General features: G+C 46.2%; 1 pseudogene; it reads right to left on the bottom strand.

Annotated features, from left to right (window-relative positions):
• Window positions 1–17,843: 17,843 nt before the first annotated feature.
• LOC119818869 lies at window positions 17,844–20,903 on the bottom strand (annotated as a pseudogene).
• Window positions 20,904–22,871: the final 1,968 nt, after the last annotated feature.

Consider the following 22,871-nt stretch of genomic DNA (forward strand, 5'->3'; position numbering starts at 1 on the left):
CACTACTGGAGGATGGGCGCGAAAGGCCTGGCACAGCAGCTGGGAACCTCTGGGCCCACAGTAAGAGCCTGAGGGCTGGTGGGAGGAGATGCTGCTATTCTTGGTGGCTTTTGAACACCTTTTAAATGAGCTTGCACAGCTCCCCAGCCAACCATTGCACTTGTTTTCTTGAAGGCGCCACTTTCTTCAGGGCTCTCTTTGAAAATCATTCAGCTCCCTCCTGTGAGAGTACGAGGCCCTGAAAGCATCATAAAGTCCATCAAAAACTTAACGCACGGACTTTGAAGTGGGACCAAAATGCGAAGACTCCACCAGAATAAAATATCTCCCAAACCGGTTAAATAGGCACCACTTAATAGCCAGCCATTTCTAAATTGTTTCTTTTATATAGTGTAGCATTTACACTGGTGGTAACTATGGTAACAGATCCTAAGGACTCCATAAGATCAGCAAATTACCAGGTGCTAATTGTAAATAAGGAGACAAATAAATAGCTTATAATTTAAATGGCAGCGCCTACGAGTGCCACCCCGAGCTTCATGGGCTGGTCTGTACCCTCTGATAAAATAGTGTCCTCTCATCCATATTTAGCCACTTTTGCCTCTAAAACTATAAGCATTAATGGATGCGTCATCCCCGTACTGTTGAACTTGAAAGAACAGAAAATGCTAAGACAATGCAATCTGATCAACTGCATGTCAGTGACATGTCACCGTGTTGCAATCACTGAAATACAGTCTCTCTGTGTCTGCTGGGGACAGATGCCAAAAAAACCCATGTGTGCCCAGGCCCCTCATATAACATGACAGGGATCTGCGTAGACCCTACGGTGATCCTCACACGTACCGGAAGTCATCTCTAGCCTGTCAGTGCCTCGTGCTATGCAAACACTACATACAGCATCACCTACTGTACTGTGCAGGGGATAAACAAGGGAAAATCCCAGACATGGGCAATACAGAGGCGGTTTCCTTTTTCCCCATTGCCAACTGCCGCCTTGGTTGCAGAACGCACAGCTATTGAGGGAAACTGCACAGATGTAAGGTTTCAGGTCACCACCTGATCATCTTCGTACTTTTCCAACACAGGCGGCAGTTGTCATATCTGGACTGAGTGGCCCTGGCCTGGCACTTAGTACTACTATACCTGCTCTTTCCTCGATGCTGGTGGCACTTCTACATCACATTAGAGCAGTGGTTCTCAACCTTCCCAATGCTGAGACCATTTAATACAGTTCCTCATGTTGTGGGGATCCCCAACCATAGTTATTTCCTTTGCTACTCCGTAACTGTAATTTTGCTACTGTTGTGAATTGCCATGTAAATATCTGTGCTCTCCATGGTCTTAGGTGACCCCTGTGAAAGGGTCATTTGATTCCCCCAGAGGGGTCGTGACCCACAGGTTGAGAATAGCTGCATTAGTCCATCACATTTATTCTATCCCAGTCAATATGTCTTAACTTTATCATGAATGTCAAGTGCTCCATTTCCGACTTGTCAGTCCCAAGTGCAGACCGTAAGTGTTGAATATGACTCCCACATCACTCGACTAGAGATGTGGGCACAAAACGCAAAGCAGCGTGAAGGGTTATTTTTTTCTTCCCTTTTTTGTTTAGGCTCTGAACATCTGGCTGGAGAAGTGTTATCTGGAAAACGTCAGTTTTCTCTCCCCTTCAGTCACAGCATGTCAAATGTGTTAGAAATGTCTAAGGACAAAAATGTGCCTATTCCTTGTTAGTTTCCATCCATCCACCCATCCATCCGTCCATCCACCCATCCATCCACCCATTCATCCACCCGTCCATCCACTCATCCATCCGTCCATCCATCCGTCCATCCATCCGTCCATCCATCCGTCCATCCACCCACCCATCCGTCCATCCACCCATCCATTTCATTATTAATCTTTTCATGACTGCCAAGTTCCCTTGGTTTGGCCCATGTGCAGGGTGCTGGATGAAAGAACATAAATTGACCACATCTTTCTTTCTGTGGCACTGAAAAGAAGAGGCTCAAATTGTAAACCCGGAGCAGAGTCTAAAACAGCACAGGTAGGCCTTGCCTAGCTTCGGGCAGACTGGAGAATTCCAGGGAAGAGATGAAAATGTCCGGAGGAGAAGCAGAAAACAGCCTCTTGCTGGCCTCTTGCCTGAGACCACCATGGAGCAGACCAATCAGCTCCCACCTAGCTGATCCTGGAGAACCCTGCACCAAGGCTTGGCACTCTGAAGATGCTCCTTGCCTAGACATCTTGTTGTCCTGGCAACCCTGTGATGTTCACATGGTGTTCAGCCCTTGTTGTTCTGTAGTGGAGAACAAGAGGGAAGGGTGGAGCAATCTGGCTGTTCCAGCCTACTGCAGCCTGGGGAAAGGGAGCTTCCTAGCTCTGAGCCTCAATTTCTTGATCTGTGATGTGGGGATCTTAACACTTCCTTCCTGTCAGTGTTGCTGTGAGGATTGGAATAGTGAACGGGTCCAGTAACCAGTGGCTACCATTACTCACTCCATCAATTAAGCTTCCAGAGTATAATTAAGGAACAACCAAACCCAAACCTCTGTCTTCCCTCAGTGCGGGGTACTGTAGGTCATGGGACCTTCGAGCTGATCATAAGACTCCCTGGAAAGAATGGTTCTGAGCAGAGACTGGAAGAAGGGCCAGGAGTACCTGGGAAAGAAGAGAGAAGAAGCCTTTTGAGGAGGTAGAGTTTAATGTGTAAGGGCCTCGGGCAGGAGCAACCTATTGTGCTGGGGCTGAAGGTTTGCCTTGAGCGAGGGTGAAGGGCTTTCTCACAGGGAAGCACCAGCTGAGCAAGTTCCAACTGAAACCCAAGGCAATGCATATTCTCCATCTTGGTTTTGAAGGATGGAAAAAATGAGAGAAAGGAAGGAAGGAAAGAAAGAAGGAAGGAAGGAAGGAAGGAAGGAAGGAAGGAAGGAAGGAAGGAAGGAAGGAAGGAAGAAAAGAAGGAAGGAAGGAAGGACAGCACCAAACCAGACCTTCCATTTCAGATTCAGCTTTTTACTCAGGAGCTGGGGAAGATGGCTTAGCGGTTAAGAGGAGTTTAGTTCTCAGCAGCCACACCACGCTGCCTGTATTTCCAGGTCCAAGGGAATCAGGACCCCACCCCTGCGCTCACATTCGCACACCCCTTATCCTTACAGTTAGAGAGGAGGATGAGCGTTTCTGTACGAGGGAAAACAGGTCGGAGATAGGAGGGTCAGATTGTTCACCTGATGAGCAGGAGGATCAGCCCACTGTAGTGTGGGTGTGGGAAAGGCGAAGGACCTTTTCTGCAAACCCTCCCAGGCTCGTTCCCAAGTTGGGGTGGGGGGAGTGAGGGCTGGGGAGACAGGCCTGTGGAGGCGGTGGTGATAGAAAAGACTGCTATAAACTGCTATAAATCTTGAAATAGGCATAGGCCAAGGGCCCTCTAGTTCTGCAGGGCAAAGCCAGCTTGGCTCCTGGTTGTAAACTATGAAGAGAGTAGAATTGGGATCTGCTTTACAGGACTGAATACGCAGAAAAGAGGAACCAACGCAAAAAAAGTGAGCGATGTAGCCGACTATCTAGCAGAAGTCAGGAAACAGTTCAGAGGCCTAGTGACACTTGAGCGAGGATCACACGGGGGTCACACATCCTGCCCAAGCGTTTATGTCCAACTCTTCCCTACCCATCATTTCCCTGCCAGAGCCACCAACCTGGGGATCCTGTGCCAAGACGGTGTCATTGTGAGTCTTATCTCGGTTGCTAGAGGCGCGGGAGAAAGTGGGGTCCCCCCGGGCGGTTGCCGAACTCGGGTCCCGCCCCAGCTGCGCTCAGGCTTCCGGATGGCTCCGAGGAGCCCCTGGGCGCGGAGTGGCAGCCGGCTGCGGGCCTGCCTCCCAAGCCCGCCAGCCTGTGGTCCCCAGCAGATGTCAGTCTGGGAACAGGAAGCAAGCCTGTTTGGGGTTTCTAAAAATAAATAAATAATAACCACAAGCACAAGAACGATCTTTTATCCCCCCCAAAAAAATTTTTTTTTAAATGCTTTAATGACTGCAGCATTTAGCACATCGGGAGTTTGCATTGTTTTCAGTTCTGCACAGTTCTGAAAGGAGAGCACAGACCCTGAGCCTGAATGGGAATTGTGGGACTGTGGGTCTTGTGCTGTTTTAAACATTCGCTTTGCTTCTTTAAGGGGAGAACTGTAAAACAGAAATAATGATAGATTTACTACATCACTGCGGAGTAACACTAACATTGCCGTTGAAACCTAGAATTGGAAATAAAGATGGAAATACTTATTTGTGCATACTTTTTGTTTTAGAAAAATGATTCGGAAAGAGGCAAAAGGCCTCCTTGAGTGTGCAGCCCCTGGCTAAGGCTCCGTGATCCAAGAGGCCAATTCCCAGATCCGGGCCAGGTCCCTGAGGACAGGGAACACCAGCTCTCAGCCCTGCTCGGGTCTGACGCTCTTGTGGCCTGCTCAATGCCACCAGAATGTTCTCTTCTTCTCTTTCTTGTTTCCTAGAAGCAGGGAGAAGACATAGAGGAAACTCAGTGGATCAGGACAGCAGGAAATAGATCTTAGGAAGACACACTTAGTTTGGTATGGGACCTGGATGCTTGGAGTTCTCTCACCTTTGCCTTAAAAAAAAAATGTAGCCTTTAAAAAAATGTAACCAATAACAAGAGACTGGGGAGATGGTTCAGCGGTCAAGAATGCCTCCTGCTCTTCCTGACCTAAGTTCTGGTCCCAACACCCACATGGGGTGACTCACAACCACCTGTAGCTCCAGTTACACACACATACACACACACACTCACGCACACACAATTTAAACTAATGAAAATAAACCTTAAAAAAATCCCTTCAAATGGAACTTATGTTTGAGTTAAAAAGAAAGTGAATATATAATCGAAACGTGTTATCATTAAGCAGTAATGTGGAGGAGGTAGGCTAGAAGGAGGCTGGGTAAGCTGGCCAGAGAGAGGAGCAGATCCCAGGGTTTCTCTCCAGCTGGCAGGGTGCTGAGGATGTCGTACAGCGTAGAGGGCCAACATGGCATGCACAAGGCCCTGGTGCCATCCCCAGGACCTCAGGAAAAAACCAACAGTGCCAACAAACCAGCTGAGCCACATGGTTTGCTGTGCTCTGCTCCAGTGATGGACTGCCCTGCCATGCTCCTCAGAACTACAGATATTAAAAGAAAAAAAAAAAAACCTTAAAAGTTAAGGAGCCTCTGCTGTCTTGGTTGTAGGTGGGGCTTTAGGTGCTTGGGGAACAGAGACTGAATAACATGTAGCGACAGGTAGCAGGCACATCAGGCCTGGTTCCCATCCGGACTTTCTCTTCCCCTTCTGGGAGGGAGAAGGTTAAGACCCCACGTTTCCCTCTGGTTAGCTAAATCAAACATCACAGCTTACCATATTGGGAGTGAACGGCCTCTGGAAATGTTTCTTTAAAGGCACCATCACCCAGCCAGGCCTGATACTGCTTGTGTGACCCATTTCCTGAACATGGCACTGCCCACATGCCAAGTTCTTTTCCAAGGGGCTTTAGCCACCTGCTGGACTCCTGAACTACCCAACACCTTTACCACGGAGCGTCCTTGCAGCAGAACAATCTCTTCTCAAAACCACCAGACAGCCCAGCTCCACGGCCTCCATGAAACCTAGCAGGGTGAGTCTTCACTCCGTTATGGATGGACCGTAGGACTCCCCCATTGCATCTGAGTTCTCTGAAGTGACATGATTCACACACGCATCTTTGTCCCCAGCACGTACAACAATCATGTTTGAAGAGAGGATGAACTGGAAGTGTGGGAAGTGGCCTGGGGAAAGGATTTATTCAGGACGTTAGCACGGTCCTGTAGAGCGGGCACGGTCGCTCCCACTTTAACAAACAACAAAACCGCGGGCCAGAGAAGTTCCGCAACCTGACACAGCCAGGAAGGGACAGCGTCAGAGTGGAATCCAGGTCTGTCTGACTCTCCAGGCCACCTGCTGATGGTCTGATCACTGAGTTATTTTTTTTTTCCATACAGAGTCTCACTATGTAGCACACACGGACCAGGAATTTGCTATCCCATGCTTGTCCCAAACTCATGGTCCTCCTGTCTCAGCCTCCTTAGTGCCAGGACTGCAGGCATTTGGCCACCATGCCCAAATGGTTTGAGTGTCTTCTCCAAACCTAATGTTGAAATGCAGTTGAGGTAGCAGCTCCGCCCTCATAGATGGTAGCCATCTGTTGGCCCATCTTGCCTCTTGCTCTTCTGTATCATTAGGGCTCTCAACAGATGCTGGTATCTTGAACTTCATCTTTCCAGACCCCAGAACTGTAGTCAATGTATTTCTACTCGTGATACATTGTCCAGTCTCAGGAATTCTGCTGTAATGGCACACATGGTCTAAGAACACACATTTTATTTTTATTTTTTTTAATTATTTATTATGTATAGAATGCTCTGCCTGCGTGTGTGCCTGCAGGCCAGAAGAGGGCACCAGATCTCACTATAGATGGTTGTGAGCCACTAAGTGGTTGCTGAGAATTGAACTCAGGACCTCTGGAAGAGCAGCCACTGTTTTTAACTCTTGAGCTATCTCTCCATCCCCCAAGAACACACATTTTAAACTTCACCCGGTGGGGCGAGGGATGTCTCTGGCTGTCGCCGACATGTACACTGGGAACTATGGGTAGGCTGTGTAGGTCCCCTTGTTTTGAGGACGGCCCAGCACCTGCCAAGGAGGCTGGGATGCATTCCTGACAGTCATCCACACCTTCTGTCTCCACCTTTTAGTTGGAAAACTTTGAAGGCAGGGGGAAATCCATAGCACAATGAATATCTAAAGTACTTATGCCTATTCTGAACCACAGTTTAGATTTTTTTCCCCCAATTTACAAGAACCAACTTCTTGGGATTTGTATTTTTGTGGTTCCTAACACTTTTGTCTTGTTTTGAGTCAGGGCCTCTATATAGCCCTGGCTGTCCTGGAACTCACTCTGTAGCCCAGGTTAGCCTTGAACTCACAGAGATCCATCTGCCTCTGCCTTTGCCTCTCAGGAGACAGAGACATGGATGGACAAGACATGCAGAGTGAGGTTGAATATTTATTCAGGGGGTTATGGAGGGGGAATGGAGAAGGGGGGAGAAAGAGAGCAGGAGAGAGAGAAAGAAAGAGAGACACAGAAAAGTGGGGGAAGCAGAGAAGTGGGGAGAGAGGCAGAGGCGAAGCTGCCTCTCCCAGAGGAAGACAGAAAAGAGAGCGAGCTCAGGCCGGAACAGCCTGCCTCAGCGGATGAGGGAGGAAGGGAGTGGGCGTGGCTTGTCTCTTAAAGAGACACAACAATCATTACCGTAGGTATCTTTACTTTCCTGCTTGTTTTGTATTTTCCCTGCACCAGAGCTGTAACCAGAAATGTGACCATTTCTCCAACATTTCTTTTTTTTGGGGGGGGGAGCTTTCAGAAGTTTGCTCACTGGCACTTGGATGGCATAGGTTACAGACTCTATAGTGCACAGAGTGACAAAATGCATTTTGTAGATATTGTTTTGTTTGCAACACAATGGTTGTACCTAATCCTATTCTGCCTTGGCTGCTGCCTAGCTGCTAAAGCCACAGCCTGGGGGGGAGCCTTCCTGTCCTGCAGTCACAGACACTGCTCCCGACTCAGCCACCTCCGCCTCCACAGGAGGAGACAAATGCTGGTTTAACTAAGTCCTTTTATTTTACAGATAAAGACTCAAGAGCCGGATTCTAGGGTGAAAACCTGCTAGCTCAGAGAGGCAGGGAAAACCTTCCTCATCCGCCGACCCTCCTCTTCCGTTGGCATCTCCAAGAGCTTCTCCTCCACCATCCCAAACCAAAAGGGACTGCGAAACTCAAAGTCCCTCCCTACTACTTCCTGGGCATCTCTCTATCCGTCTCCCTGACTCCCCATTACTCTCTATGGCTACTTCCTGTCAACTAATCGCTTGCTCCGCCCCTTGACCTATGGTTGATTTTATTTCATCCTGTTTACAATAAACAGAAAGCTCTTGGATTAAGAGTATGAAGTAAGGCTGAACCACACCACAGCTAAAGGCAGGTTTTTTCCAGTAAATAACGCAATCACCGTGTGATCAAATATCCTGCTATGTAAATACGTAAATGAGGCGGGTTTTCTAAAGAAACTTCCTCTAGTTCAAATCCAGTTTCATGGCGCTCTCCCTCACCTTCGCATCCTGTATTTGATATTTTCCCTCCACAACGCTTGCTTCCTGCCAGCATCGACATATTTAATCCTCCACTTTATCTGTAATTGCCCTAAATGTTTTCAGAATTACGACTCCAGTATCATTCCAGGTCAACACCTTCTGTGCAGAGTCAGAATACTGAATTCCCGAATTACGTGTTCTCTCCCGTGTGGTTCCATCATCAATTTCATAAACAATTAGGTTCTTTATTTCTTTTCATTTAGTTTTATATTTTTCCTTATTTCTTTTTTTTTTTTACACCTTTTACATGCTAAATAACTTAGAATATGGGGAACTGACTCAGCACTTAAGAGTGTTTATAATTCTTGTTAAGGGCCTGATTTCAATTCCCAGCACCCATGTTGAGTGGCTCACAACTGCCTATAACTGCAGATCCCAGGGTTAGGGAATCCTGTACCTCTGGTCTCCATGGACATGCCGGTATCTGCACACAGACTTGCACACGTATACTGAACCTAAAATAATAGTGAAACGAATCTTTTAAAAGAATAATAAAATGAATCTTGTTGTAAGTCCATAAGAGAATGATTTAAAATGTGGAAAATTGTGATGCTGTATTTTATGTAGATTTAAAGGTATACTCACTAATTTTCCTCCAGCCTCATTCTTTCCTTGGATCTGGACTCCTCCAGTCCCTACATGCATCCACTTTTATTACTGTTTGCTTTAGTCCTTTGAGGTTGTGTTTTTAACTAGTTTATATTAATTGTACAAAAGGTAGATTTCATAGTGACATTTTGAGTTTTAGTTTATTTTTCCTCTATGTCTTTTATTTATATAAAATTAGTGTGCTCCATCTGCTCTTTCTTACTTTGTTTTCTCTGCACTTACTACATCCCGGAAGCACTCCTCTGCCCACTTCTAGCTCTGTGGCCCTTTATCACGGGAACCCTCCATCATTTATCCTATTGGGTCTCATGAAACCGAGCATTCAGGTGGCTTCTGACGTTTTTTCTGTGACAAACGGCATGCCGTGAATAGACTTGAAGTTGTCTTATTTTGGGGACACACACTTGCAGGGCAAATTCCTGGAGTTAGGTTCGCTAGGTCAAAGGTAAATACGTAGTGGTCTTGCTAAATATCTCCAAATTCCTTCCAAAGAAATTGTACCACTTTTCGTCCCTACTCATGAAGAGGAGGAGGCCCCTTTCCCTGAAGCCATGCTAACAGAGTGCCTTGTCAAACTTCTGGCACCCTGGCAAGTTGATAGACTAGGATGCTTCTAATCGGCCTTTAGGGCAATGTGGGTGGAAGCTGACACATTTCCATATTTTCAAAGTCTATTTAGCAACATCTATTTTATGTGCGGGTAAGCTATCTATGCCTTTTGCCTGATTTCCTACCAAGTTGTGACATCTTTCTCCATTTTTTTTTTTTTTTTTTTTTTTTTTTGGTTTTTCGAGACAGAGTTTCTCTGTGGCTTTGGAGCCTGTCCTGGAACTAGCTCTTGTAGACCAGGCTGGCCTCGAACTCAGAGATCTGCCTGCCTCTGCCTCCCGAGTGCTGGGATTAAAGGCATGCACCACCACCGCCCGGCTCTTTTTCTCCAATATTTAAATGTCCCTCATATCCCTAATATCACAGCTAAACCTGTACCCATGATAAATTTTACAAGAATTTTCTCACAACCTTTTAATGTCCTTGAGAGGTAATCATTTCTGAATAAGGTTGTTGAATTTATTAACATTTTTCTTTTATTGCATTTAGAAGTTTTATTTCTCATTAGAAAACATTCATTTGAGTGTTAGGTTGAGCTCAGACAGGCTTTCACGCTTTGTGAGACTTAATGGTGTCCCCTCAATCCTCTCTTTTTGTATTGTCAAGGTGCTCTAAAATTCTGGGATCCAAACCCAGAGTCTCTAGAGGGGACTGAGGTATACACCACCATGACCAATAGACTGTCTTCCTTTGTGAGACACAACAATAAGGCTTGTTTTTAAACCTTCTGCTAAGCAGGCGACGCGAGGAGTGGGTGCCACCAGCTTAACTGGTTTCTTCTCATCTGATCTCCTCTTTGGAGGAAAGGAACCCAGGTTAAGGGATTCTTAGTACTCTTTACGGAGGGTGTGCCTCACATTCCCCGCTATAACCTGGAATGGCAGGTGTCTTACACAAACAGTTTGAATCATGGACTTCCCCCCACACCCAGGATATAAATAAATCCTCCCGAGTTTCCCCCTAACATTTTTATGGTTTATGATTCACATCAGGATTTCTGATCCACTTGGCATTTATCCTGGTGAACGACAAGAAGTATGGGCCCAGTTTTCTGGGCAAGGCGACCCCGTGGAACAGTAGGGAAAATGAATGTCAATCCTAATGGTGCAGGCCACTAGGTGGCAGTCCTCAAGGTTCGTCTCTGCAGACGTTTGGCAAGAAACGTGAAGTCTTCAAAAAAAGAGTAAAAGAGCTGCAGAGAAACCCTGTCTCGAAAAACCAAAAAAAAAAAAAAAAAAAAAAAAAAAAAAAAAAAAAAAAAAAAGATAAAATGACTCCAGATGCAACCAACCTAGAAGACATCCTTCTGGAAAGTTCCCTTCATCTTCACAACCTTAGATTCTGGAGGCGAGCTTCGTGTTTCTCTCCCCCGTTGGAAAATATTTGCCCCACATCCACGTTCCCACCGGAGGGCCACACGAGCCCCGGTGTGTGTACAATCTCCTTTGCAGGGATGTCACCAGGCCCAGGGGTAAATATGGGACAGAGAGGGAGAAAAGGAGCCCTGACCGGGGCTTCTGGAGGAACCTGCAGCTGGGAATGACAAGATGTAGGTTTTCATTCCAGGGCAGCGACCAGCTGGCTCAATTACTGCAGGCACCTGATTGGCCTTCTTCCCTTTAGTTTCCCCATATACAAAATGGGGCAATGTCAAGCCTGCCTCTGGGCCAAGCGTGCCAAAGGGATAAGACAATCCATGTGTTGCAAAGTAAGAGCTGTGCCAACATGCTTTCCCACCAGCACCTGTATGGGTGTGTCTCTCTTGAATACAGAACAGACATTAGAACTGGTGGCTGAAGGCTGATTCCTCATTAGAAGTTGAATTTTGCACCTCTATTCCATCTTTTGAGAAAACAGGGGTTTTTAAAAAATAAATTCATGGTTTATTAGTCAACATTTTTTAAGATTTATTTATTAGGGGCTGGAAGATGGCTCAGAGGTTAAGAGCATTGCCTGCTCTTCCAAAGGTCCTGAGTTCAATTCCCAGCAACCACATGGTGGCTCACAACCATCTGTACTGAGATCTGGCGCCCTCCTCTGGCGTGCGGGCATACATCGAGGCAGAATGTTGTATACATAATAAATTTTTAAAAAAGATTTATTTATTATATATAGTATTATGTCTACATATATGCCTCCTTCCAGAAAAGGGCACCAGACCTCACTTCAGATGGTTGTGAGTCACCATGTGGTTGCTGGGAATTGAACTCAGGACTTCTGGAAGAGCAGCCAGAAGCCAGTGCTCTTAACCTCTGAGCCATCTCTCCAGCCCAACAGGCTAGTTTAAAAAGAGCTGCTGAAGAGCCCTAGGAGAATCAGAACTTTCATGTCCAGCCCTTCTGAAACTGTATATGGAATGTCGTATGTGTATGATTTCCACATGTCCGAATTCTGAAGGGGTTCATGGGTCAAAGTGCTTAAGAACCATAACCATGAAAAGGGGAGCCCGGCTGGCTCCAGAGTTTCTCTCCAATCTATTTCTGCAGCGGCTTAAGCTGGTGCTAATTCCCTCTCATAACCCTAGATGGGCTTTTGTGTCTATTAATGTCATTTCTGGTTGTAGCTGATCTGAAAAGAAAGAGGGAAGAGACATAGGCAGAACCCAGAGTACCTAGGAACCAAAGACAAAGTTCCAAGGCCAGATGGCTCCAGGGACAGCCTGACAAACAGGTCAGAATGCCCCCTAGATGAGCAGACCTCTTTGGACATGCCACAGTGGTATTCTATTTCCGAAGTGTGTGGAGCTCTACCCCAGGGCCTTTGTTGACTCTCTTTTATTTAACTAGAATATGTTGTCCAAGATATTCTTTGATTGGCGCCTTCTCATCTTTGAGGTCTCAAATGGAACTGATTGTCTTAGAAACATCCTTCCTGGTCACAGATTTCCGCAGCCCATACCATTTCCCAAGAGTGGTGATCAGCAAAGAAAATGAACTTTTTAAATACTGTCTAACTTGGTTTTTTTTCCCACACAGCCCGGACCCCTCCCATCTGAATGGAAACACCTTTTGAACCATGATACTAATCCCAGAGTCCACACCAACATCTCATGCAAACTGCATGGCCGTTGCATACTTATGAAAGGATGCACATAGCGTGAACAGAGCTGTATGTCCCGGTTAGAAATGCCATATCAGAGCCTTTGACTTCCTCACTCTCTGGGTGCCCCTGTTCTCAAATGTGCTCTGCTAAAAACTTGTCCACACCTGTCCCTCTATCCCGTCCGCTCCCCGACTTGGACTGCTGATTTAATGTCATGCTAGTAACAGAACAACAAGCCTTTCCCTGAAGCCAGGCCTCCCTAACACTCAGTTTACCATGCTCCAGCCTGCAGCCGCCCTCAGTCACGTGCACCCCACTTTCCTGGGACAGTTCCTTGTGCACCTTCTCTTGGTGTTCTTGGAATCAACATCTTTCTCACAGTGGCCCCAGGCTTGGCTTTCCCAATCAGCCGACCACACTATCTCTGAGGTGGACTCAAGGATGAGGTCCGGCTCCTCAGAAATCGTGAGGAGACGTGAGAATTCCCCCTGAAGCTGGTGGACTTTTGAAGGACACAGAGCAGTGCCGGTGTGAGGAAGAGATGGAGGACGTGGGCAAGAGGAGAGCTTTCTAAGGATGACTCAGGGACAGGTCACAAACAGCCTCCCACAGAGAAAGGAACCAGGACTCTGGCTGGGTCTTAAAAAGCCTGAGTCAAAAAAAAAAAAAAAAGACTCTCCTAAGTCTCTAAGTCTAATAAAGCCAAATCCTCGGAAGAGCCGGAATGATGCTACTTGAAGGGGACAAGAACACAGCCTTGTATCTGATAATTGCCCAGACGTGATCTGGATTGTGTTGTAATCACAGAAAGAAGAGAAACCCAAGTAAGACGGAAGATCTTGACTTTGGCAAAAGAGCACACTACTGCCCACAGTTGTTGATGTTACTTTTCTCTTTCATCAAAAGCCATTGCCAAATGGTTGGGCAGGAATTCACAAGGAATCCTCCATGCCTCAGGACTGTCTCAGCTGTCCAGGTAGCTGCCTAGGCTGTTCTCAGCAAAGACACACAATGTGGGATTCCCCTCTGTACGCTGGAAATACATTTTCTTGCCATTAGTTAGTAAAGAAGCTGCTTCGGCCAATGGCTTGACAGAGGAAAGCGTGGCAGAAAATCTGAACAGAGATTGGGGGGGGAGGGGAGAATGTAGCTGGAGTCAGGAAGACACCATGTAGCCACCCAAGGAAACAGACTCCAGATGAAACCTTACTGGTAAACCATAAGCCTCGTGGGTAAAATATAAAATAATAGAAGTGGGTTAATTTACAATGTAAGAGTGAGTTAATAAGAAACCTGAGCTAATAGGCCAATCAGTGTTTTAATTAATATAGTTTCTGTGTGATTATTTTGGTTCTGGGCAGCAGGGAAAAAGCAAGCGACCTCCATTACAGACACACATCAGACACTGTATGTCAGTTGCTATCATTAAGAATGTTTAAATGTGCCAGGTAATGGTGTTGCAGGCCTTTAATCCCAGCACCTGGGAGGCAGAGGCAGTCAGATCTCTAAGTTTGAAGCCAGTCTGGTCTACAGAGAGAGTTCCAGGACAGCCAATGCTATTACATAGAGAAGCCTTGTCTTGAAAAAAAAAATAACAAACTTTAAATATAATGCCAGGTGCCTAAATTCTGCTTTGGGGGGCTGCAAGGATGGCTCAGTGGCTAAGACCCCATGTTCTTGATCTCAGCTCAGCCAGTTTCCAGCTCCCACATGGCGACTCACATGCACCCATAACTCCAGAGTAGCTGACACCCTCTTCCAACCTTCTCTGGCATCAGGCCCACTTGTGGTACACATACATCAAACACATACATGCAAAGCAGTCAAACTCATCATGTAAATCAATTTGAAAAATGATTTTTTAAGATTCTACCTCTGTAGATCGTTTCGTTTTGCACCGTAAGCTGTCTTAGCAGAAAAAAAAAAAATGCTTTCCTGAAATGCGTCAATTCTGTTCTTAAAAGGGCTCAGCGACTTATTTCTGTCACTCTCTGTAGACACTGAAAGATCAGCAGGGTCTATTCAGGCTCAGCTCTGTCATCGAGAAATGACTCCCGCCAGGTGTTGCCTAGAGGGGGTACCATGTTGCTTTGCAGCAAAGAAGCGCAACTGAAGGGATCGAATGGTCAGGCGAGGCTGTAAGGAAGTAAACACACTTCAGCCAAATTTGGCGGTAAGACACTGCTCAAGAGCCAGCCATTTCCTGGACAAAGAACTTAAAATGATGATTGATGGAAGAGGAACTGTAACTCATCCCCTAAGATGTGGACAAACAGTTGGTTCCTCCGGTAATCCAGGAAACGGCTGTTCTAACGACGTCAATTCACACAGCAGCCTGTCCTGTGGAAAGGCAGGATGGCGAGCACCTTGGGTAGGGCATCAGGGGTCTGACGGTGTTAGTTTTGAGGTGGGTGCTGTTTGCTCGGAAGTGTTCCCTGTGAGAAAGTCCGTTTCTTAAGGAGAAGCAGATTTTCTGAACCTCTGGTAAAGTGCATATGAGAGGCAAGCTTGCGTTCTACGAAGTCAGCACGCATGCGTGGATACGCAGTGAACACAGCCTGTGAGCTTGGACATTCAAGCTCTTCAAAATTGTTAAAGGTTTTGTTCTGTTTTAAAGCGTGTGTGTGGTACGCACGTGAACAAAAGCGTAGGCACCCAGGGAGGTCAGAAGATACCCAGTTTTCTGGGATTGGCTGTTGTGAGACACCCAATATAAATGCTGGGAAAAAAACCTAGGGTTTCTGCTAGAGCGGTACATGCCCATGCCCTTAACAGTTCAATTTTAATTTTTCTTTAGACGGGCTTTCAAAGCCCGTGTTACTTTGGCAAAGGAGTGAGCCATGTATGTGAGCCTCAAAAATGCCTTCTGATTAGAGATCAGATCCTAGAAAGTGACAGCCTCTGATCGTGCTGGGTCCCCACACGCTCAGCTGCCTGCATTTTGGCTGCCTAATATCACATTCCAGGCTACATGGCAACAGCATTATTTTGGAGTAAACTGCCTGCCCAGCTCCCTTCTTTCTGCAGGGTTGAAATAGTTGTCACCTCTTGAGGAAATAGTGAGATGGGACACAGAGTTACAGTGGTGGTTGGTAAGGCAGGGTCAGTAGGCAGGATATGGGATGAACCCAGCATTCCTTTCAGTACCGTCTGGTCCCTGGCAGAGCACCTGTCAAGGGGGCTCCTTGACCACTGCCTCCCTGCCTCCTCTCCAGGCAGCACTGTCTCCTTCCAGCCACCCAGTCTCACAACTTGAAAGACATGTTTCCGCTAAACTTCAAAATCTGTCTCCTAGCCGGGCGCTGGTGGCGCACGCCTTTAATCCCAGCACTTGGGAGGCAGAGGCAGGCGGATCTCTGTGAGTTCGAGGCCAGCCTGGTCTACTAAAGCTAGCTCTAGGACAGGCTCCAAAGCTACAGAGAAACCCTGTCTCGAAAAACAAAAAAAAAAAAAAAAAAATCTAGCTCCTGTCCCTCATGACAGCCACTACCCTAATCCTGTCCTCACAAGGGCCACCAATCCTGAGCTGCTCTGGACCCTATATGCCTTGATGGGGGTGCAGCTGGGACAATGATAACCAGTTTGGGGAAAGGGGTGATGGGAAGGCAGCCTTATGTGTTCAAATCACCCTGGAAGAGCCTTGCTAACTTACCTGTGTGTTGTCTGAGGTTTCTGTCTTGCCTGGTTCCCACAGTCATTAGGTCCCAAAGAACTCACACAGAGGTCTACATTAGTTATAAACTGATTGGCCCATTAGCTCAGGCTTCTTATTAACTCTTATAATTTATATAGCCCATTATTCTTGTCTATGCTAGCTATGTGGCTCAGTACCTTATTCAGTGGGGCAAGTCACATCTTGCTTCTTCAATGGTGGGCTCATGACTGCAGAGGAATGGGCTTCCTTCTTCCCAGAATTCTCCTGTTCTTCTAGACCTGCATCTACTTCCTGTCTGGTTGTCCCACCTATACTTCCTGCCTACTACTGGCCAATCAGCATTTATTTAAAACATAATTGACAGAATACAGACAATTCTCCCACACCACTTCCCCCTCTTTTTTTTTTTAAACAAAGGAAAATATCCATAGTCCATTTTTTGTGAATGTGGGCATAGTTTTCCAGGCTACTTCCTACTGGTTGGGGGCACTGATAATCTTATGTGGACCTAAGGAAAATTTAGAATTATAATCAAGTCCTGACTGGACTATCCTGTGAGTCTTGATCATCTCAGGCAGCAGTCTTGAATCTCTTCTTGATGTAGAACTCAGACATCTGGGCCATCTGTTCCTACCAGAGGTTTCTCAGGTGATCTTCCTTGATCAAACCTGATTTTTCTTAACTCAGAATGAATCCACAGTCTCTCATTTCCTGTGGAAACAAGAGCAAAACCTCTTCTCCAAAGTAACATACCTTTTGACTTCAATTTTGAAGACAGGGTACTTTCAAAGTACCTACCTTGGATTAATTCAGCAACATTTATAAACAAATATCTTTTGGCAGCTGTTGTTCCTTCCTCAGCATTCAAACAATTCAAAGAGAACATAATAACATACAGATCAAGATTCTCTGTGTGTTTTCCACTTTACATGGCTTTATTTTAAACTCTATTTCTTTTATTTTTAATTTTTGGCTTTTTGAGACAGGGCTTCTGTGTATCTTAGCCTGGAACTCACTCTGTAGACCAGGCTGTCCTTGAACTCACAGAGTTCTGCCTGTCTCTGCCTCCCAAGTGCTAGGATTAAAGGTGTTTGCTACCACACCTTGAACTCACAGAGGTCTGCCTGCCTCTGTCTTCCAAGTGTGTGCCACCACACCGAACTACTTTCTTTTTCTTTTTTTAGACTTTGTAACCTTTTTCTTTTCTCCCAAGCCTGCATATATTTTTAAACACACAGTAAACCATTTAGAGTTCTTTTTCATCTTTGAATTTCTCTTTACTGTATATCTTTCTCTTTTTCTGACCTTGAGTCTTTAATTTGGTAACAATATAGGTAGGATTAAAGCCGTGGCTGGACGTAAGAGTTAGCCGATAAGAAGCTATAGCTAATGGGCCAAGCAGTGGTTTAAATAATATAGTAGTTTCTTTTTTAAATTTTTTCAGTTTTCCACGTTCTTTTTATTGAAGGGTTTACTCACAGGCAGTATTTAAAGTCAGGCTTTTTAAATTAAAGGCCTAAACTACAAAATTTTGCAAATATGACTCTGGCAAAGAATGAACGAATGTCTGGATAATTTAAACCCTCATTATCCTGGAGTCCAAGGAATGCACAAGATCGGTATCATTCAAAACAAACAACTGAGAAACCACAGGTGCTGGGTAAATTTGTCAATGAAGAGAAACGTAAGTTTCAGGCTTGCAGAGATGAAACCAGCAACAGTTTCTTCCATGGAAGAGCATTAGCCTTGCTTCCAAACGTTGCCTGTAAAGTCTCTTCCTCCATCAGCAAATCTGCGTATCTCTGCTGAAGCTCTTTCTCTCGTTCCTGTGGCCGCTGCACGGTTTCTTTTAGACACTCCAGCCTCCGGGGACCAGCAGGGTCTTCATGTTTCTCGAGTTTTTCAAAAGTGCGTAGCTCCAGGTGAGCCTGTTCAATTTGGTCCCATAAGTCATTCAACTGTTCCATGAGCCCCATAGCACGAGCTTGGTAACTGCCAAGCAAAATTTTCATCTTCTTTTCCATCTTTGCAGCTCTCTTGGCTTCTGTTGTCAGGTGACCTCTGTTTCTCTCTAGTCTCTTTTCAAGAGATCCAATTCTGGCCTTTTCACTGCAAGATAAGCCCCTGTGTAGCGGCTCTGAGCAGGAAGATACAGGACTTGGCTGAAGCATTCTTCCCATGCCTGGTTGTCAGCTTCACTGGAGAGCGCTCCCTGCCTCATTCCTGGTTTACCACTTCCAGCTCTTGTACCAGAACATCCTGGGCCTTTTTCAGTTCTTCTTTGGAGAACTTCTCATGAGGGCTATGCTCAAGATAGGTAAGGTGCTCAGAATTGTTGGTAGCAAATCCAACAGTTTTTCCTTTTTTATTTCCAGATGGCTCATAGGGGTGATGGAGAAGATCATAATGAAGCATAGTAATCGCTTCTTTTTTGATCAATTCTTTGCTTTTCTGTAAATCTGTTAGAGGTGGCTCTACATTTAAAGGTCTTAAAATAGTTTCATTTACTTCCGACGGTCTTGGTAGATCCTTCTGAGCCGCTTTGTGCATGCGCTTCATTTCCTTCCCACGCTCAGCATCTCATAAGGCCTGCTTTCGGACACCCACATCAGCGGCGTCTTCAAAGTCAGTATCATCTATTTCACATTCTTCCAACTCTTTCTCGGCATTTCATGGTAGTACAATTTCAAAATCGTTCTTAGGCCCAACAACCCTAGACGGAGATGTTCACGAGCTTCCCGTTCCATTTGCTTCACATAGAGGGATCACTGTAGTCTGGCATCCCCTCTCCAGGATTAAGGGTTAACTTGTCTCTAAGTGGTGTTCTACGTGGGGTGGCATTAGTGCCTGGTTTGGGAGTTGTTCCACTTCGGGGAGTCAGCCCTTCAGCTCCACGAGAAGGAGCCCTGAAAGGCGTAGACAGAACCGTGTTTGGAGTCTGCACAGCCTGCCGCTGTGGGGTCACACCGGAGAAGTCACTCTCATGAAGTGGGGTATTAAGCCCACCTTTCAATGGAGTGTCCACATTGGTCGAGGCCATGAGGTTCTGAGCTTCCTGCAGAATTCTGTCTTGGGAGGCCGGAGTCCGTGGTGTTCTCAGAGTGACACTGTTGTTTGTGACCTGGTACTCAGACAGGAGAGTGCTGGAAGCAGAGTTGTGGTTCCCAGACTCCTCTGCGGCGGTCTGCCAAGCAACTTCACCGGCCTGACCCTCCTTGACAGCTTCCTGAAGATCTGAATCTGAAATCTGAGGGGCAGGTAGCACCAACTTGCTTGTCTTTTAAGTAAATTCAGAGACACCACTAGTTTGAAGAATAGCTGATGGCAAACCAGATTCTTTTTTTCTTTTTAAATGCTGTTTGTCTTTTTTTCTATCTCTTCCTTCTTGTTCAGATCTTAGTTCCCCGTCAAGATCCCGCTGCCATAACTTCCTGAAATCTGCATCAAGGGCCTGGTAATTCTCCTCAGAGCTATCATAAAAACCAAGAGCAGGCTTTTTTTTTTTTTTTCCAAATAGGATTTCGGCATTACAATCAACTCCTCTCTTCTTTTTCCTTTTCTGAATTTCTATGCCAGCTGCTTGAAGCTCTTGTCTTTTCTGGAGGGCAACAAGGCGCCTTGCTTCTTCCAGCTCCTTCTCTCTTGCTTTTCTCTTAGCCTTCTTTCCGTGAGTATTGGCCAGTTGGGCTCGAGCCTCAGAAAGCATCTCAAGTTTATCTTCATCCATGTCAATTGGATCGGCCGAGCTGGTTTTGTTTCTGGTTTTCTCTCCAGGTTTAAGTTTTCGGAAGTCATCTGTTGTTTGCTCTTCATTGTCCCTCTGGGCAGTTTTGTTCAGGAGGCACTACTAGTGTGCCAAGCACTGGGCCGCTGTTCTTCCATTGATGGGAGCGATGGTCCGCTACTGTGTTGGCATCAGCTTGGCCCAGTGCAGGAGTTTTTCCTCCTCTTCTCTAGACCATTCAGTTTCTATAATACTTGGGTCCAGCCAGTCATTCTGAACAGGACAACAAATCTGTCAAGATCCCACAGAAACACTTGAAATGGGGCTGGGAGGAGACTTGTCTCCTAAATGCAAGGCAAAACTGAAATTACCGAGTGTGGTAGTTTGAATGAAAACGGCCCCATTGGCTCAGAGGGAGTGGCTCTACTAGGTGGTGTGGCCTTGCTGGAGTAGGCATGGCTTTATTGGACGAAGTATGTCACTGGGGGTGGGCTTTGAGGTCTCAGATGTTCAAGCCAGTCCCAGTGACTCATTTTGTTCTTCTGTTGCCTGAATATCTGGACGGAGAACTCTAAGCGACTTGACCAGCACCGTGTCTGCCTGTGTGCTGACATGCCTTCTGCCGTGATGATAATCATGATGATAATGGACTAAATCCCTAAACTGTAAATCAGCCCCAATTAAATGCTTTCCTGTCTAAGAGTTGCTGTGGTCTGGCACATGCCTTTAATCCCAGCACTTGGCAGGCAGAGTCAGGGGAATCTCAGTTTGAGGCCAGCCTGGTCTATAAAGAAAGTTCCAGGACAACCAGGACTGTTACACAGAGAAACCCTGCCTTGAAAAACAAACAAACAAACAAACAAACAAACAAACAACAACAACAAAGAGTTGCCATGACCATGATGTTTCTTCACGGCAATAAAAACCCTAAGTAAGACACTGAATGTTTGTTTCAGTGGCTATAAAATGTAAACTCCATCAGTAGCCTTACTTTGTTTCTGTTTGGTTTTTGAGACAAGGTCTCCATTGCCCAAATTGACTCAGAATCACTATGTAGCCAAGGATAGCCCCGCTGCTCCTCCTGCCTTCACCTTTCAATGACTCAGGCTCCAGGCTGGATCACTGCGCTCAGCTGAACCTCCTTACTTACTAGCTTGAGCATGCAAACATTTCATTACGTTTAATAGCAAGTTGATGGTTATGTTTTTACCTATATGACCTTGAAAGAAACCATAGTCAATATGTATTGCTAGTTATTCTTATTTTGGTAACCAAATAAATCTTAAAGGTAAAGTTATATGAAGTCTCACAGAATCAGCAATATAATAATGGAAGTTATGGCATTGATGTGCATTGAATGTGCTCCTCCAAGGGGAGAGAGGCTAAGTAAGTGCTGAGCCTGGAAGAATTTGCAAGCAAAGTTGTGCTGCTGCAACGATGGCCGGTTAGGAGTCCTCCAGTCCACCCCTGGCGTGCTGACTCAGATCCAGTGCTGTTATAATCCTACCTGGGCTCCTCCAGCCCTGTTTGGAGACAGCCCCTGAGCCTTGGAGCTGGGCGGGCCTCTCTCCTCACACCTCCTAGCCTGAATTCTGTTTCAGCTTTTCAAACTACTTTCCTCTTTGCCCTGGGAGATCCCTGAGCGCAGGAACACCTGGATATCGCCAGGGTAGGGACAGTGGTAATGCCTCAGATGCTCGACAGCTTGGCTCAGTAAAAACAATAAAGGACAGGATGAAAGGGGTGGCGTAAGGAGGAGATACACAGCACTTCCGAGGCTTCGGAGTCTGATTTGATGGGTTTGACCTCCCCCTAATCAAACACCCAGAAAAGAAGTTCCAAAAATGCAAAACTTGAGGTTTCTAGGTGCCGGACAAGAAGCTGAACCCCACATGGCTACAGCCCTGTGTAGGGCACCCTGCTGCGGGGTTCACCATCTTGTAGATCTTCAGTTACTCTTTAGCCCTTCCTGTTAGGCCTATGGCTACACTGACATGAGAAACACAGACTTCCTTCTTCCTGGTCACAATTCCCTCAAATACAATGTAACAACTATTGACAGTTTACATTGCATTAGCTGATGCGAGTCATTTAGAAATGATTTAAAGTATACGGAAGGATGTGCTTAGGGTCTATGCAAACACCATCTTGTATGAAGAATTTGCATCTTCCCAGATTTTGGTATCCACTGAGGTCTCTGGAACCCTGTGAGCACTGAGGGAGTATTGTACAGGATCAGGAAAAAGATGGGAAGAGGGGGTGGTCAAGGAGGCTGGCATGCCATGCACGGAGGGCACCGAGACTGCCAGACTAATGGATCCTGGGAGGTAAAGTAGGCTTGAGGGGTGGGGAGGTGGCTGGGTATGAGAGATTGGGTGGTGGCAACTGGTAAAAATGGGGGTGACTAAGAAGAGGAAGTAGGGTCAGAAGGAGAAACCAGAACTGCAGGAAACACCACCGCATGTGGGGAGGGCAGACATGAAGAAGGGTGCACTCCCAGCAGAAAGAGGAAGCTTGCCATTTGCAGCAGGGCATGAAGCCCAGGGGTCAGAATACTCCCCAAACACATGTATGCTTCATAGATGAGCTAAACCCCATACTCAGTATTATGCATGGATTATCCGAAGTGAACCACAGAACCACGTTCTGCTAACCCATTTTACAGATGAGCCAGCTGAGACCCTGACTGGCTAAAGAACTTGTCCACAGTCATGCTGGTAGGAAGTAAAGAGCAGGAATGCCAGCCCTTTAGGTTAGATGGTGTGGGAGTGTGAATAAGGCTGGGAAACTATCCAGGGAGATAGGTCACAGAAGCAGGTGAGGTCACAGTGTGAGAAGCAAGTGCTGGTTAGCAGCGGGGAGGGGTGAGTCAGGCAAGCAAAGGTAGGTGTGGGTGTGGGTGTGTGGGAGGTATGGGAGGATAGGGACGTCATCTATAGCCACGCACATGCACGTATATTATATATACCTTTGTACTCAGTATTCAACAACAAAG

The sequence above is a fragment of the Arvicola amphibius genome, chromosome 7 (genome assembly GCF_903992535.2).
Source record: "Arvicola amphibius chromosome 7, mArvAmp1.2, whole genome shotgun sequence".
NCBI lineage: Eukaryota > Metazoa > Chordata > Mammalia > Rodentia > Cricetidae > Arvicola > Arvicola amphibius.